At 34.3% G+C, this 16,215-nt stretch overlaps 1 protein-coding gene across 12 annotated transcripts in view; it reads right to left on the bottom strand.

Annotated features, from left to right (window-relative positions):
• Positions 1-16,215, bottom strand: part of GPHN (gephyrin) — a 535,365-nt gene that overhangs the window by 247,690 nt on the left and 271,460 nt on the right. The gene's annotated exons all lie outside the window — the stretch shown is intronic.

Raw genomic sequence — 16,215 nt, 5'->3', positions numbered from 1 at the left:
GATTTTGGAGTCCAAGAAAATAAAATCTGTCACAGTAGCCATGGATATAAATTAACATGAATAATACAATTTTGTTCCCCTTAAAAAGAAATTTTTATTAATATTAAGTATTAAATACATAGAAGCTTGTAATGTATATATAAAATGTAGATAATAATGGAAAAAAGCTACCTAGGTACTTCAATCTAGTTTAAGAAACAGGTTATTACTATATTTTCAAAAACTACTGTGTACCTTATCATGATCTCAAGTCCCATTTTTCCTTAGGTAACTATTTTAGTGAATTTAAAAATCATTCTCTTACTTATTTTTGTAATAACTTAATTAAGATGTAATTCACATACTATCTAACTTAAATCATAAAGTAAAAAAAAACTGTATTTTTGGTGTGTTTCACAGAATTGTGCAATCATCAATGCAATCAACTTTAGAATATATTAATCATCTCCTCTAAAAAAAAAAATCACATACCTATCAGCAGTCCACATTTTCTCCTACTCTTAGCCCTGAGCAACCATTAATCTACTTCTTGTCTCTATAGACCTATATATTCTGGACATTCCACATAAATGGAATCATATATGAATTCTTTCATATATGGAGGAATATATAGCCTTTTGAGGTTGGTTTCTTAGCATGTTTTCAAGGTTCATTCATGTTGAGTAATATTTCAGGCATCGCTTACTTTAAAAATACTTCTGCACATAGGAAACATATTGTTTAGGAAGTTAACAGTGTGCAGCCTGTGCCAAAGAGTGGGCAGTTATGTGCCACCCTCCTTAAGGGTGGAATATTTACATGTATTATTTGGAAATCTTTGGTAAGAGATCTGTCTCCTTTTCTTCGCTATTAATTTATTCAATTATTCTTTGATATAAGGATGGACTCATGAAAACTTATTTTATATTTTAAGTTATAATAATCAAATACTACTTTATTTTGTTGCTCAAACTGCTCTATCGTTGGCCATTAGAAGCTTTGTCAGTTGGCTCCTATGTTTTTGTGACATTCATCTATAATGTAGGGGAGGGGGGTTGTTTTGTTTTTGAGCATTTCCTTACTTTCAAGCACTAGAAGATACTAGGCTCATTTTGTGTATTTCTTCCCCAGGTCCTAGAAACAGCCATTTCTGAGGAAAAATTCCATTTACTGGCAAATGGTATTAGAAATCAAGAACTGAGCATTAGGTATGGCTGTGGTTGCTGGAGTGTTATTTCTTTTAGATATTCTCTGCTAATAAAGCAAAGAAATATATGTGTGCATGCTAATGTGCATATATACTGCTGCTGCTACTGCTGCTAAGTCGCTTCAGTCATGTCCAACTCTGTGTGACCCCATAGACGGCAGCCCACGAGGCTCCCCCGTCCCTGGGATTCTCCAGGCAAGAACACTGGAGTGGGTTGCCATTTCCTTCTCCAATGCAGGAAAGTGAAAAGTGAAAGTGGAGTCGCTCAGTCGTGTCTGACTTTTAGTGACCCCATGGACTGCAGCCTACCAGGCTCCTTCATCCATGGGATTTTCAAGGCAAGAGTACTGGAGTGGGTTGCCATTGTCTTCTCCAGTGCATACACACATATCTACAAATATTTTTATGTATCTCATTTATATGTATATTAAACAAAACAAGAGTCCATACTGATTTCTCTAACTCTGATTCATTATATCTTATGGATCATGCTAGCCTCCTCTTGTAACTATGTGATTTCCTACTGTATCAGTGAGAAATGTGGTTCCCATCACTCATCATCCACTTACACAATTGTTCAATTCCAGTAAAGGCTCCAACTTAATGATTCCCAACTTAACAATTTTCTGATTTTATGATGGTGTGATAATGATATATATTCAGCAGAAACCATACTTCAAATTTTGATTTTTGATCTTTTCCTGGGCTATAATATACAGTATGATATACTTTCCTAATGCTGGGTAGCAGCAGTGAGCTTACAACATTCTTTACCCCTATAACCCATTCTGTTTTTCACTTTAAGTTATAGGAATCAATAAACTACTTGAAATATTCAACACTTAAAATAGGTTTTGTGTGTTAGTTGCTCAGTCAGGTCTGGCTCTTTGAGACCACATAGACTATAGCCTGCCAGGTTCCTCTGTCCATGGAATTCTCAGGCAAGAATACTGGAATAGGTTGCCATTTCCTACTCTAGGGGATCTTCCTGACCCAGGGATTGAACCTGGGTCTCTTGCATTGCAGGCAGGTTCTTTATGATCTGAGCCACCAGAGAAGCCCCCAAACAGGCTTTTTGTTAGATAACTTTTCCCAACTGTAGGCGAATGTACGTGTTCTGAGCCCATTTAAGATAGGCCAAGCTATGATATTTGGTTGGTTAGATATGTTAAGTGCATTTTTGACTTATGATAGAATGGGTAGCCCCATGTCCAATTGAGGACAAACTACAAATTCAGTAGTATCAGAATTGTTCATAAATACCAACATGGATTACAACATTATCAACAAAAGTGTGTGTGTATAGTTCCATTCACCTTTAGTCTTATAAACACCACTCATGACACCAAAGTTATTTAGGTCAGTGTCTTTTCCTTCCATCCCCTTTAGTAATACTGTTTCCTCTATTTGTAAGATATTTAGATCCTCTTATCAAGAGTCTGCATTATTTTATATCTAAATAATGGCTTTTAAAATTTGCATATAGCAAGCATTCTTTCTGATATAAAGTTCTGTGTGTTTTGACAGATGCAAAATGTCATGTCTCCATGTTTCATCAATACAGTATCATACAGAATAGCGTTATAGTCCTAAAAATCTACTGTGACTCATCCATGCATCCCCCCTTTGCACAAATCCCTGGCAGTCACAAATCATTTTATGCCTCTATAATTTCACTTTTTTAAGAACGTCATAAAACTGGAATCATATGGCATGCCTTTTTGACTGGCTTCTTCTACTCAGCAATATGCACTTAAGGATCCTCCATGGACTGTGCTTTTCTTTTTTGTTTTTTTTTTTTTTTGGTGGCTTGATAGCTCATTTCTTTTTAATCACTGAATAATAATCTGTTGTACTGATGCACCATAGTTTGCTTACCCATTTATCTACCAAAGTATATCTTGGCTTATTTTAGCTTTTAGCAATTGTGAATAAAGTTCTTAACATTCATATGGATATTTTTTCATGCACATAAAATTTCAAATTAATTGGGTAAATAACTAGGAGCTCTTTGTATGTTTTTGATTTAGGTTGATTTTCAGACATTATAATAGAATTAGACAGAAGATCAACAAGGATATAGAAGAACTCAAAAGCATCATTAATAAATGGATCTAACTGACATTTACAGAATACTCCACCTGAAAAAATAATCTACAGTTTTCTCCAATGCCCATGGAACATTCACTAAGATATATCATATACCGAACCATAAAAATAAACCCCAGCAAGTTAAAAAATACAGTGTTTTCTAACCACAAAAGGATAAAATTAGAAACCAATAATAGGAAGATAACAGGAAAAATCCAATATACTGGAACCCTAAACCAAGATTATAAACTTGATAACCAGTGGATAAGAGAAGTCTCAAAAGAAATGAAAAAAACATATTGAAGTGAGTGAAAGCAAAAGACAATATGTCAAAACTAATGCATTTCACCTTAAACAGTGTTTCTAAACAATAGATTAGAAAAGAGGTAAAGTATCCCACCTTAGGAACCATATAGAGCAATATACATCCCCCCAAATCTCACCACCAAGTAAATAAGGGGCTATTACAGCAGTTCTTTTTACCCAGTATTTCATTTCCAGCTATTTAGAAAAAACTACAAGGTATACTAAAAGACAAAAAGCACAATTTGAAGATACAGAACAAACATTAACAGAACAGACATAGCAGAGATGTTTAAACTATAAGACAGAAATTTGACACAAGTATCTGAGGGCCCAATAAAGTAGACAGCATGCCAGGCCAAATGGGCAAAGCAAGCAGAGAGACTGAAATCCTGAGAAAGAAACAAAAAGAAATGCTAGATATAAAAAAAATAGAAATAAAGAATGCTTATGATGGGCTCCTTAGTAGACTGGAATACACAGTGGTCATAGCAAATACCCTCTTCCAAAAACAAAAGAGACAACTCTACACATGGACATCAATGGATAGGAAATACTGAAAACTGACAGATTACATCCTTTGCAGCCTAAGATGAAGAAGCTCTATACAGTCAGCAGAAATAAGACTGGGAGCTGACTGTGGCTCAGATCATGAACTCCTTATTGCCAAATTCAGACTTAAATTGAAGAAAGTAGGGAAAACCACTAGATCATTCAGGTATGACCAAAAACAACTCCCTTAGGATTATACAGTGAAAATGATAAATACATTCAAGGGATTAGATCTGATAGACAGAGTGCCTGAAAAACTATGGATGGAGGTTTGTAATATTGTACAGGAGGCCATGATCAAAACCATCCTGAAGAAAAAGAAATGTAAAAAGGCAAAATGGTTGTCTGAGGAGGCCTTACAAATAGCTGAGAAAAGAAGAGAAGTGAAAGGCAAAGGAGAAAAGCAAAGATATATGCATCAGAAAGCAGAATTACAAAGAATAGCAAGGAGAGAAAAGAAAGACTTCCTAAGTGATCAATGCAAAAAACAGAGGAAAACAACAGAATGGGAAAGACTAGAGATCTCTTCAAGAAAATTAGAGATACCAAGAGAACAATTCATGCAGAGATGGGCACAATAAAGACAGAAATGGTATGGACCTAACAGAAGCAGAAGATATTAAGAAGGAGTGGCAAGAACACACAGAAGAACTATACAAAAAAGATCTTCATGACCCAGATAACCATGATGGTGTGATCACTCCCCTAGAGCCAGACATCCTTGAGTATGAAGTCAAGTGGACCTTAGGAAGCATCATTATGAACAAAGCTAGTGGAGGATATGGAATTTCAGCTGAGCTATTTCCAGCCCTAAAAGATAATGCTATGAAAGTGCTGTACTCAATATGCCACTCAAATTCCAGCAAATGATGGAAAACTCAGCAGTGGCCACTGGACTGGAAAAGGTCAGTTTTCATTCCCAAAGAAAGGCCATGCCAAAGAATGTTCAACCTACTGGACAACTGCACTCATTTCACATGCTAGCATAGTAATGCTGAAAACTGTCCAAGCCAGGCTTCAACAGTATGTGAACTGAGAACTTCCAGTTGTTCAAGCTGGATTAGAAAAGGCAGAGGAACCAGATATAAAATTTCCAAGATCTGCTGGGTCATAGAAAAAGCAAGAGAATTCCAGAAAAACATCTACTTCTGTTTCATTGACTATGCTAAAGCCGTTCATGGCGTGGATCACAACAAACTTTGGAAAATTCTTAAAGAGACAGGAATACCAGATCACCTTACCCGCCTCCTGAGAAATCTGTATGCAGGTCAAGAAGCAACAGTTAGAACTGGACATGGAACAATAGACTGGATCCAAATCGGGAAAGGAGTACATCAAGGCTGTATGTTTTCACCCTGCTTATTTAACTTATATGCAGAGTACATCCTGTGAAATGCTGGGCTGGATGAAACACAAGCTGGAATCAAGTTTGCCAGGTGAAATATCAATAACCTCAGATATGCAGATGATACTACCCTTATGGCAGAAAGCGAAGAAGAACTAAAGAGCCTCTTGATGAAAGTTAAAGAGGAGAGAGAAAAAGCTAGCTTAAAACTCAACATTCAAAAAACTAAGATCATGTCATCCAGTCCCATCACTTCGTGGCAAACAGATGGGGAAACAATGACAGACTTTATTTTCTTGGACTCCAAAATCACTGCAGATGGTGACTGCAGCCATGAAATTAAAAGATGCTTGCTCCTTGGAAAAAAAGCTATGACAAACCAAGACAGTATATTAAAAAGCAGAGATGTTACTTTGCTGACAAACGTCCATCCAGTCGAAGCTATGTTTTTTTCAGTAGTCATGTATGAATATGAGATTTGGACTGTAAAGAAAGCTGTGTGCCAAAGAATTGATGCTTTTGAACTGTGGTGTTGGAGAAGACTCTTGAGAGTCCCCTGGACAGCAAGGAGATCCAACCAGTCCATCCTAAAGGAGATCAGTCCTGAATCATTGGATGGACTGATGCTGAAGCACCAATACTTTGGCCACCTGGTGTGAAGAACTGACTCATTAGAAAAGATCATGATGCTGGAAAAGACTGAAGGGAGGAGGAGAAGGGGATAACAGAAGATGAGATGGTTGGATGGCATCACCGACTCACTGGACATGAGTTTGAGCAACCTCTGGGAGTTGGAGATGGTTAGGAAAGCCTGGCATGCTGCAGTCCATGGGGTTGCAAAGAGTCTGACACGACTGAGCAACTGAACTAAACAGAACTGAACTGAAGAAGAAGGAAGAAAGGAACAAAAAATATTTGTAACAATAATGACTCAAAATTTTCTCAAACTAATGTCAGATACAAACTACAGATCTAGAAATAGAGAATATCAAGTAGAATATTTGCCAAGAAAGCTACACTTAGGCATAACATTTCAAACTACAGAAAATTAGTGATTTAAAATAATTTTAAAAGAAGCCAAAGGGGGGAAAAAAACTTACCTAAACAGAAACAAAATAAAGGATTACATTTTATTTCTCCTTAGAAATCATGCGAACAAGAAGAAAGTAGAGTGAAACATTTAAAGAGTTGAGAGAAAAGGAAAACCAACTCACAATACTATGTGAAATTATGCTTCAAAATTGCAGGACAGGGACTTTCCTGGTGGTCTAGTGGTTAGGAATACACCTTACAATGCAGGGAACACAGATTTGATCACTGGCGGCTCAGACAGTAAAGAATCTGCCTGCAATGCAGGAGACCTAGGATTGATCCTTGGATTGGGAAGATCCCCTGGAGAAGGAAATGGCAATCCAGTCCAGTATTCTTGCCTGGAAATATTCATGGACAGAGGAGCCTGGTGGGCTCACAAAGAGTTAGACACAATTGAGGAACTAACACTTTCACTGTCAGGGAGTTAACATCCCAAAGGCCTCAAACAACTAGGCTTGCGCACTACAACTACTGAGCCCACATCCCACGCTACAACTAAGACCTGACGCAGCCAAAAAAGTGCAGGTCAAACAGAAACTGAGGGATCTGCTGCCAGTAGATTTGCAAGAATTACAAGACTTGTTAAAACAAGTTCTTTAGAAACGTCCATGTCTGTATAACTGAGTCAATCTGCCATACAGCAGAGACTGGCAGAACTTTGTAAATCAACTATCTTTCAATTAAAAAAAAAAAACAGTTCTTTAGCGAGGAGGGAATCAGGAACTCTACATAAAGGAAGGAAGAACATAAAAGAAGGAATAAATTAAGGGAAATAAAAACTTTATATGTGAAGTAGTATGATGTTACTTGAAAGTAGACTTGGATTAGCTGTAAATGTATATTGCAAACTCTAAGGCAATCACTAAAAAAAAAGTAAAAAGGAAGAAGTTTAATCCACATACTAAGAAAGGAGGAAAAAACGAATCACATTAAAATCTCAGTTACAATCACAAGTGGCAGAGAAGAAAAAGACTGGAACATAAAAACAGGGAAAAAAAGGACAAAAGATAGAAAACTGTAACATATTGTAGACATCACTCCAATTATACTCAGAATCACTTTGAGTATCAATGGCCTAAATGCATCAATTAAAAGACAGAAATTGTCAGAGTGGATTAAAAATATGACCCAAGTATATGTTGTGTACAAGAAATCCATTTTAAATATAAAGACACATAGATTAAAAGTAAATGGATACAGAAAAATATACTATGCTAAATATAAAAAAAAGCAGGAGTAGCTATATTAATTTCAGATAGAGCATACTTCAAAGCCAGGAATGTTATCAGGGATAAAGGACATTATATAATAAAAAGGGGATCAGTTCTGCAGGAAGATACAGTGATCTTTAACGTGTGTGCACCCAACAATAGTGTCAAACTATGTAAGGCTAAACTGCAAAATTGCAAAGAGAAATATATGAGTCCACTATTTTACTTAGACACCTCAAGCTCTGTCAGAAATGGACAGATACAACTCAGAAAAAATCAGTAAGGACACAGTTCAACTCAACACTATCATCTATCAGCTGGGTATAAATGACACCTAAACAAACTTCATCCAACAACAGCAGAAAACACATTCCTCTCAAACTCACATGGAGCATTCACCATGATAGACCACAATCTGGGCCATAAAATACGTCTTAATAGATTTAAAAGAATAGAAATTATACAATGTCTACTTTCAGACAACAATGAAATTAAACAAGAAATTAAACTTCTTCAATAACAAAAAGATAACTGAAAATCCCCAAATGTTAGTAAAGAACACTCCTGTAACTAATAAGTGATTACAGCAAGACTACAGGATGAAAAGTTAATACACAAAAGCAAATTGCTTTCCTATATATTTTCCAGTAACAAACAACAGAAACTTGAAATTAAAAATAGAATACCATTTATATTAGCACCTCCCATAAAGAAATACTTAACTTAGGTATAAGTCTAACAAAATATGTATAAGTTCTATATGAGGAAAACTACAAAACCCTGAATGAAATAAATAAATGAATCAAAGAAGAAACAAATAAATGGTCAGATATTCCATATTCATGGACAGGAAATCTGAATATTGTCAGTTCAGTGATTCAATGCAAATTCAATGCAATCCAAATAAAAATCCCAGCAAGTCATTTTATGGATATCAATAAACTGATTCTGAAGTTTATATGGAGACACAAAAGTCTCTAAGTAGCCAACACAATACTTAAGGAGAACAAAGTTGGAGAGCTGATATTAACTGACTTTGAGACTTACAGATACTATAAAGCCATAGTAATTAAGATGGTGTGGTATTGACAAAAGAACAGGTAAACAGATGAATGGACAGAACAGAAGAACCTAAATACAGTCAAAGAATCTTTGACAGAGGAGCAAAGGCAACACAATGGAGAAAAAAAAACAGCTTTCCAGAAAATGGTACTAGACATCCAGCCACATGCAGAAACTGAATTTAGACACCAGATATAGACTGTTCTTCCTTGTAAAAATTAGCTCAATATGGGTTACAGAACAAATTACTAACCACAAAAACTATAAAACTCCTAGAAGATGACATAGGAGAAAACATAGATGACTTGGCTGCAGTAACTTTTTGAATGTAACTTTTAGATACAAGGGAAAAAAATAATTGATAAGCTGGACTCATAAAAATAATTGCTTATCACAATGAGAAAGAATCAAATTTGTAATTTCAAGATGTACAAACTCCACTTTAAAAAACTTTACTGAAGTATAATTTACATATAATACTCAATTCATTTGCCTATAATTCCATAAGATCTACTTTTCTGTGGTATTTTACAGTGTTACTATGATGTGAATAGGTATAGATTATTTGCTAAAGACTTGTTTGGATTTCCACATCTGGAAGATTGATGCTTTTCTGGAGTTTGAGATTCTTTTTGGTATTGTATGATATTTCAATCTTTTTATTCATTCTCTACTATCTTCTTCTGAACTTTAAGTATATTTTATATTTTCTTACTCTATCATCCATGGTTAACTTTTACTTCATTTTTATGTCACTGTAAATATGAGCTACATTATGGATAATTTCTTCCAATAGTTTTACCTGTTTCCCTAACTGCCTCTTCAACTGTATATAATCTGCAGTCTAACCCATCTATTAAGTTTTAAAACTTTCATTATTATATTTTACATGTCCAATATTGACATCTCCAATATTTCTAAAGAGAAATCTGCTCCTGATCTTATTGAGGATCCCTTGTATATGATGAGTATCTTTTCTCTTGATGCTTTCAAGATTCTCTATTTTTGGCTTCTGACAGATCATTATATGGATTTCTTTCCACTTTCATAGTTGGTGTCTGCTGAGTATCTTGGATTTACAGATTTGTATCTTGCATCAAATTTGGGAAGTTTTTAGTTATTAATCTTCAAATAATCCTCTGCCCTTTTCTCCCTTTCTTCTCCTTCTGAGACTCCCACAAAGCATGGTCTAGTGGTGTTAGACCAAGAACTTAATGGTGTTTCACAGGTCCCCTGGGCTCCGTTCACTTTTCTTCAATAGTTTTTTTTTTTTTTCTTTCTGTTCCTCAGACTTAACAGTTTCAGTAGCTCTATCTTAAAGTTTATTGACTCCTTTCTCTGGCTTCTGAAATCGGCATCTGAATCCCTTTAGTGAAATTTTTATGTCAGTTGTGTTTTTCAACTCCAGAATATATTTTTGCCTTTTAAAAAATTATTATCTCGTTATTGATATTTACATTTTGCTCATATCATTTTCTTGATTTTATCCACATCTTCCTTTAGTATTTTGAACATCTTTAAGACAATTGTTTTAAAAATCTCTGTCTAATAAGTTTACCATCTGGTCATCCTCATGAGTCTTTTCTGTCAAATTTTTTTTTTTTCTCTTTTAATGGGCCACATTTCTGTTTTTTTTTTTTTAATATCTTGTGTTGTTATTGTTGAAAACTGAACATCTGAATCTTGTAATGTGGTAATTCTAGAAATCATATTCTCCTCCCATCCCTTCAGATCTTGCTCTATTTTTGATTGTTGTAGAGTGTTTCTTTGTTGGGATCAGCCTGAGGTGTAAACCTAAGGTGATCCCAGGTGTTCTCTGAATCTGCATTTCTCTTTGGGCATGTGCAATGACTTTTTAAATATCCTTTTGTGTTTGCTCTTGGGTATCCTAATCCTTAAATATCTGGCTTCCAAAAGGGGGAAAAGAGAAAAATCTAGGGGACATTAAAAAAAAAAAAAAAAAAGGCACTGTCCCTTTAATTCTCCTTGAAGTTATTTCATTTGGTGGAAATTACAACAATGGTAATCTGCCTTTGTCTATACCTCTACAATGCAAAGCAATAATTTACAAATAAAACCTAGATCCCTAATATTTGACAAATGAGGTTCTAGTTGCCCACTCTGTCTCCCACAAGCATGCTAGTGTTGGCTGCCTGCCATGCAGTTAGAGGGTTGGGGAGTACATAGATACTACTATTGGGGGCAAAATTGATTAAAATTAACCACAATTTACCAGCCAAACCAACCCCTGGAAGCTGCCAGCCTTTCAATATACTCAAGATATCCAAAATTGTTGTATTAGATTCTGTTAGTCCAACTGTTGTTTAGGTCAAGAAATGGATTCCTTTCTATTGTCTTCTTCCCAGTTCCCTTCTACAGCCTTTTATAAACTAAGTATATTTTATTTTAGGTTAAAAAACAGAAGCACTTCAAAATGGCAATACTGTTTTTGACAGTTATTATTTTAAATGATCCATGCCATTTTAACATGTTTTAAAAAATACTTAGGATAACTGAATTCACTGCTATAAAAATTTAAATCCAATGTATTTTCCTTAAATATATTTTCCCTTAAAAAACTTTTTAACAATAGTTGTGTGAAACCATTTTTGGCACCAAATGGAAAGAGTTAACTGCTCCCCAATAGCAGTGCATGTGTCTGAGTGTTTATGTTCAGTCATGGACTAGATGAGGCTGAGATTAAATTGGCAATAAATCACGGGAAAAATGATTAGTCCTACTTCACACATTAAAAACTAACTACAGACTTCATCTCCTACTTCAGAAGATAGAGACACTATGGAAAATTACATATAATAAAAAATAAGCTGAATATTTAAAACAATTGAAAGATGGGTTATTAAGTATTACAACAGTAAATCTCTTTATAAAATGAAAAACTGCTTATTACTTTTTCCTTTTACAAATTTAGATATTCATATAGTAGTTTTTCTTAGTGAGGAAATCTATATAGGACCTCATAACATTTCCATGAGCTATTTGAAGTCACTAAAAAACTAAGTAGAGATTACAAATCAAGTTAATGACTGAACTGAGAATAAAACAAGGATAAATTATGCCTCAATGTGTAACCACAGTGGTTGCTCTATTACTGTTAACGACATTTAGAACCAAAAGTATTTGATCTCTTTAAAAAGTGAGTAGGGCATAAATTATAGATTTGTGAGCTTATATGCTATAATTTTGTGGGCAATTCAATTAGCTACTAGGACTGGAAGTGCTAAACTTAGCTGAGTAAATTTCCCAAGGTCACCTAGAGAGTAAATGCTAAGTTATAAAGTAAAAGATCTGATTTTTAAAATAGAGTTCTTTCTCCATGAGTGTTGACCAAGATAGCAGAACCTTAACTAAGGCTCTCCTATTGATTGTGGGGAAAATATCAAAGATTGACTATCTGAGAACTCTGAACATAAATAATTGCAGATAGACTGGGGACAGAAGTCAGAACTTGAATAATAACACTGATTGGGGCTAATTCCAGTTACAGAGCTGCACTACTATGGTCATGATGGTATAAGCAGAAGAACCCAGTAAGAAGACATATCTATCTGGTAAAGTCTAGAAGTGTGAGTGAGAAGAAGCTCTGTTATTTTTTATTTTTTCCTTTTCTTTTGCCTTTGCCCTGAAGGTGGTCCAATTGTATGGAACTGCATAATAGCACAGGGGATTAATACTCTACAAGAAATATCTTCTATCCCCAGTTTCCTTACCTAGAAGCTATTTCTTGTAGAGCAGTAACTGGGAACTGCAGAGTACAGGGAAATGCTTAGAGAGGAGACAGCTGGTGAAGGTGGATTTCTTAATTCTGAGAATGAACTGACACAAGTCCCAGGCTTACTCCTGAGCTAAGCATGTGTGACAGACTCAAAGAAGTATAAGAAAGGTTTAAAAAATATTTATATACTCCACTGCCCAATTCTCAAGCTAATTCTTAAATCGTTCATGTGCTGGCAGACCCAAACACAATAGCAAAGGCTGACTCACCATCCATATAAGGTGAGACAGAATTTTCAACATGAATCCAATCAGATTGGTTGCTAAAACTAGCTAACAAACTAACTCTCTCCAGAGAATTTTAACAGAGGCCAAAGGTTTAAAAGATAATACTCAAAATGTCCAGGATATAATCCAGTATTACTCAACATAGAAAGAAATCAAGAAAATCTGACCACCTATTACAGAAAAAGAAAATCAACAGATGTCAACTTCAGGGTGATTCAGATATTGGAGTTGTCAGAAAAACAACATTAAGCAGCAATTATAAAACCATTTTCCATGAAATAAAGGTCAACCCTTCTGAAATAAAAGCAAAGACAGAAGTTCTTAGAAAAGAAATAGAGCCATAAAAAATAGCTGAATATAAATTTTAGAACTGAAAATACTGCAACTGTAATTTTAAAATTCACTGCCTAGGCTCACAGGCAAAATTAAGATGAAAGAGGAAAAATGTCAATGAACTTGAAGATAGATTAACATAAACAATCTGAAGAATAGGATAAAAATGAGTTTTAAAAAAAGTGAACATCAGAGACCTGTGATACATTATTAAAATATGTGCAATTCATGTCACAAAAGTACCAGAAGTAAATGAGAAAGAGATACGTACAGAAAAAGAAAAAATCTGAAAACTTAATGGCTAATTCCCAAATTTGGTTAAAGACATAGTTTTAAAAGAAACTCTTTTAACCCAAAAGCATAAACTCAAAAAAAAAAAAAAAAAAAAAAACAACCCACATCCAGATACATAATAATCAAATTGTTGAAATCAAAGATAAAGAAAAAATATCTTCAAAGCATCCAGAGAATAAAAAATAACACATATAAGGAAATATCAATTCAAATGGTTGTGGATTTCTCCATAGGAACTATGGACCGAGAAGAGAGTGGAATGACACTTTTTTAAATGCTGAACTGTTAATCCAGAATTCTATATCTAGTGAAAATATCCTTCAGGAATAAAGGTAAGATAAAGACATTTCCAGATGAATGAAAGTATTAAAAGGTTTTGCTAGCACACTTGATCTAAGAACTGGAACTCTGAACCAGTAACAACACAGTGGTGATCAACACTTAAACTTACTTTGAATCAACTGTTCTAAGCACTTAAACGGACTTGTTTACTTAATTCAAGAAGGCTGGTACTATTAACATCCTCATTGTAGAGATGAGAAAAAGAAATACGTGATATAGCTAGTAACAGAGCCAGAATAGAACCCAAGCAATCTTGAGTTCAGAGACCATGCTCTTAACCATTACTTACTACAATCTTCCAACTTGTTAAAAAAAAAAAAAAAAAAAAAACCTGGAAAATATTAAGTTAACGAAACAGATGGAAGCCATTTAAACAGATTAAGTAACTTTACTTAAGTAAATAATTAAATAATTATTATATTATTAAATTGTTAAGTATTAAATAGGAAGGCAAGGCACCAACTTGATGTATTACTTTACCCTGAAAAATATTCTATTAAAATTAGGATGAAACATCGAGTTAGCAATAGTAATCATAAAAATAAACCCTTTTTTGAGTACTTACTATGTGTCAGAAATTGTTTTGGAGCTGAGGATGTAAAATGAATAAGATAAAGCAGCTGATCTTAACACAAATTTGTATTTTATACAAATTAGGTAAAACAGACAAGAAAGTAAATGATTATAACATAGCATGTACAAAGCCTCAAGTACATACAAGGCAAAAATTCTATAGAAAGGAGGCATCAATTTAATCAAGGCTATTAAAAAAATTTTTTTAATGCTTTGAAAAGCACAAAAAAATAAATATTAAGGGAAACAGCCCATAATTGCTTTTCCATAACTCATGTGGACTACTATCTCTGTTTCAATTTTGTAAATAAACTCTCAGTTAATAGGTTATGGAAATAAAAGTCAGAAGAATCTGTTACCATGCTGTATATACATTTTAATTTTCAAAGCCTTCAGTCTAAGAATGATGAACTCATTCCAAAATACTTAAAATCAGCTCCTATTAATTTATTTTCATTCACTGGGCAGGCCGGTACTCAGTAATTATGTGAATTTAGAAGGCAGAGGAGACATTAATCCAGAAAATTTTTCAATAAGGCAAAAGCACTGTTTCTATACTGGATCAGGAAAGCTACATTCAGTTTAAGAAGTTACCTTAACAGTTATAAGGAAAAAGTTCTCCAGATAAATGGGGGATCTTTAAGGTAAGGACCATGTCTTACTTTTCTTTCCACACTTAGTATTCCTAATGGCTAATACAAGGCCTGACAAATAGATTATTTTGAATAATAATAATTCAAGAGTTTGTTGAATTAGATTTTTATTATAAAGTAATTAACAAGAGATGAAGTTTAATTCTATCTTGACTATATTCCTTGTATACCAAGAAAGAGTTCTTATATTCAAGGACTACTACTTAATTCCATAGAGAAAAGGAACCAGAGGTGACCTGTGATCTCCTATGGGCAGGTACTATAAGTAAGGGTGAAAAAAGAACAGCGTAAGAGAATCAGTGTAAGTTTGTTAAAGACTAGCACGGACTTTTAAATTAAAAATATCAAGTTACTTTAGTTCTTTTCTTGGTCTTATTATATGAAATGTTATAATATAGTACTTGTAACAGGAAAGAAAGTACAGTAACTGATGACCCGCTCACTTTTCTCTGTAGCTGCGCTTCAAGTGGCTGCCACTTATAGGATACGAACTTAGTCTAAGTTACAGAAAGGGCATTATAACTCATTCTATGCATTAAATAAAAAGTAAAATATTTACTTTTATATTCATTTTGCAAACAGGATCAATAAACAACTGTAAATAATGGTAGAGAAATCCTTCCAATTATAAAGTTACTATGTATTTTCTAGATTGCTCTGAGATCAACTATGTAAATCAAAGGTCATTAAATCAACAGATTCTCACTAAGTTGACAGTTCTGTCTTTACCTTAAATGATGTCTGTTGTTCCTGTTAAAGGGGATTTTAATCTAATAATTACTAAAATAATAAAAAATAACTAAACTATCAAATTGAGGATGGATGTCACCACGTAGGTCAATGAATCATAGTTTTAAATATACTAATTTAATATACTAGCCTTCTCTGGTGACTCAAACAGTAAAGAATTTGCCTGCAATGGAGGAGGTCCAGGTTCCATCCCTGGATTTGGAAGATCCCCTGGAAATGGTAACCCACTCCAGCATTCTTGCCTGGAAAGCCCACGGACAGAGGAGCCTGGCGGGTTACAGTCCATGTGGTTGCAAAGACTCTGACACAACTGAGTGACTAACACTTTGAACGTATATTATTGATTTTCTTTTCATGACCATACATCAATATGCCTATTTACAAATGGAAATTAAGTTTCTAACC

This window comes from Bos taurus, chromosome 10 (assembly GCF_002263795.3).
Source record: "Bos taurus isolate L1 Dominette 01449 registration number 42190680 breed Hereford chromosome 10, ARS-UCD2.0, whole genome shotgun sequence".
In the NCBI taxonomy this organism is placed as follows: Eukaryota; Metazoa; Chordata; class Mammalia; order Artiodactyla; family Bovidae; genus Bos; species Bos taurus.
The sequence above is the reverse complement of the archived record's forward strand: the minus strand, read 5'-3'. Positions and strand labels throughout refer to the sequence as shown.